This window comes from Glycine max, chromosome 16 (assembly GCF_000004515.6).
Source record: "Glycine max cultivar Williams 82 chromosome 16, Glycine_max_v4.0, whole genome shotgun sequence".
In the NCBI taxonomy this organism is placed as follows: domain Eukaryota; kingdom Viridiplantae; phylum Streptophyta; class Magnoliopsida; order Fabales; family Fabaceae; genus Glycine; species Glycine max.
In genome coordinates, this window is record NC_038252.2 from 5,259,976 (window position 1) to 5,263,402 (window position 3,427).

A 3,427-nucleotide genomic window follows, 5' to 3' on the forward strand; every position below is an offset into this window, starting at 1 on the left:
TTTTCTTTGTTTTTGTCATCTTTCTCTAGACCCTTCTTTGCGATACAATCAAGTCTTCATTGTTATCCTCCCCTAATGCCCCCATCTAGCATTCTTGTTCAATGATGGGCTCCTCCTGAAGGGACTGTCAAAGTCAACACAAATGGTAGTTCTTTCAGGAATCCGGGTGCTTCAGGTTTTGGTGTCATTATTTGTGATGATCAAGGGCAATGAATCAAACGGTTTTCTGGTTCATGTGGCTTTACATTGGATCTTGGGTTCAAGAACATCATATGTGAGACTGATTCTCTTTCTTACATAGAGCTTATTTTGAAAGACAAGCAAAGCTTTCATCCCCATCATGCTCTTATTCGATGTGTCAGAGATTTGGTGGCCTTAGATTGGAATATCACTTTCAAGCACACTTTCAGAGAAGCAAACCAATGTGCAAATTGGCTGGCCAAAGATGGAGGTTCTTCATCCTCTACTTGTTGAGTTTGGGATACTTGTCCCCTACAACTCTCGGAATGTATTTAGCTGATGCCCTAGGAATCTATTTGTTAGATTCTAAATGTTTTCGTTGTCTTTAATTTCCTTCCACTGATAAAAAAAACCCTATAACACTTCTACATCAAAACCTAACTCTCAAACATGCATAAACACCCCCAATAAAGCTTAATCTATCCCAAAAATCATCAAAATCCCAACTCAGGGCTTGAAAGGGGCAAAAAGGGGAAAAGAGGTTCCAAGCACAAAATAGAGAACAAAGAAAGGTGAAACGGGAGCACTCCCATTAGGGGTCTAAGATCTGAGCTCTAGGCATTGGGTCTTTGATCTTTGCTCCATTTTATGCAATAGTAACAATAGACCAAAAACGGAATATCAAACATAGAGGGGACCATTTGTGTTCTCAAATAATCAATTTAGCAACAATTAGACAGTTTGAGTTTTATAAAATTAAGAAAGATTGTTTTGATCATTTTACTCTTTAACGAAAAGAAGAATAAAAGCAAAAGAACTTTGTGAGAAACTAATAATTGCCAAATATGCTTTAATTTTAAACATGATATGAGACGATTATCTAGCATTTTTGATACATTGAGCCTTGTTTTAATTCAAAATTATGATAGATTAGGAATTATCGTTTAAGCATGACTTGTTGTGCGCTTAAGCGAGGAGAGACAAAAGCTGAAATTTTTTAAGGCCTAGCTTAAGCAAGCACAGTTCACGCTTAAGCAAGGAAGTCGTGTTAGACCCAAGTCCATAAAAGTTTATAAAAACCTAGTGGGTGATTGAAGAGAGATCTCAATACGAATTGAAGCAGCTGTTCTGTGAAAGAGAGAAGATTATTTCTAGGCTTTTAGCTTGTTATTCATTACACTTTGTATGAATTCTTTCAAGGTTGGAACGATTTACCTAATTTCATGTAATTCTCCTTTTTAATACAATTGTTTATGTGTGTATTATTCTTCTTATATTCTTAATGTCTGTTCTAGATTGATCACCATTGCTTGATCATAGAAACCGCTAATTTAGTTGACAAACACTTTTTTGGTCCCTGAAACTGAGAAGAGTACATAATTAGGATTGTCGCTAGACATAGGTCAATACCAATTAGGCTCCATTAATTCTTAATCGATAACGCTAATTATTTAGATTAATTTGCCAAGACATTAGGGTTAAAATATATTTATGAATTGGGAATAATATGCATGAATGATTAGATTAATTGTGGTTATTAGATTGAAATAAGGAAAACCAAGTTCAACCCCAATTGTTCAAACCCCATAATTCTCAAAACAACATTGTGATCAATACTACTACTTCATTTCAATTTACTATTATTATTACAATTGCTGTTTATTTATTTTATTGTTCATTGGCCTTGAAATTGTTCCAGACAATCCTTTGAGAAAATAATTTTACAAAACCTTAGTTGTTTGATTAGAATTGCCTAGATAAACACTAGTCCTTTGGAAAACGACCCAAATGAAAGTCATGTTACTATTTCGAAGCTTGTTGTTTCACTTGACCATGTGGAAAATCCTTAACAAGAACAATTATAAAGAAAAACCTAGGATTATGAATTCGCGCATGCCCCTTTTCCCCCAATTTAATTCCAATAAACCCTTAATTAAATCACTCATTATTATTCTCCTAATTTAATTACTAGCCTTTGACCTAGGTCTAATAATGCTCATTATTCTAAATCAATATTCAACTGATCTAGAAATATTGATTTAGGTTTAGGGATAAATTCTTAATTTGCAGCCCCCAGGTATGATTACCAATCAAGTTAATCCACTAGAAACTTGATCATGCATGTTGGTGCAAAATAATCTCTTTCTAGGTCAATTAGCCACACACAGATGATCAATACAATGTAATCAAGAAGGTTTAAGACTGATCAAATCCAAATATAACAATAAAGAATGAGAAAAAAGATTTAATTGAATAACATCGAGGTATTTATTGAAATAAAAAAGGTACATGAGATTTGACTGCATCATATCCTAAACCAAAAGGGACTAGTCACTCATGTCACGAAAAAGTTAGAAATCATAAAGAAAGACATGAAACCAACACAAGAAAGAGAAATCCTTACAAGATCTGACCCTTTTTGTGATCTCCATGCTCCTTCGTAGCCATAAGTGCTCTCACGGTGCTCTTCTCCCTTGAAAATCTCAAAATCACGAATCACAAGAAAAATATAAGGACTTCTTTTTAAAATCCACTATTTATAAGGAAGATTTAAGTGTGTGCCAATGCCCCACAAACCACGACCATGGTGAAAAGAGTATGTCCATCATAAGAGAAATTCATAAAAATCAATAGTTAGCCATGGTCGACCACGACCATGATCAAGTCAATATGATCATGGTCAGGTGCCAATATCTCCATTTAAGTCAAAATATCCAATTTTTGTCTCTTTTTTCACTCTTTAGCTCCTAAGTACCCGTGTTGCTTAAACTAGCAACCAAACATGAGTTTTGTTAATAAGATATATCAAGAATGTAAGATTATGGCTAAAAAATCATAACTAAACACGGTCAAATACTAGTTTATCATTCTATTATCTTGATCTTATCAATTCTTAATTTAAGATATTATTATTCTTAATGCCTAAGGGTATATTTTAATTAATTAAATATAAATATTATGTCATAAAAGAGATCTTCACTTGTATTTATTTCTAATGTTAGTAATTTAGAGATATTATACTCGATGTTACATATCAAAATACAAGTCAATGAAAAATGCAAGAAGAGAACAAAACAAACCAAGTTGAATATACTTAATTCCAAAATGAGAAATGCTATTAAAATACTATCTAAACAATTTTTTTTACTATTAGTTATTTTTTAAATGACAAAATCAATATTGACATAATTCAATAAAGGACATAATTTTATTTTTTAAATAAATTTCAATCAATAATAAAGGGTAT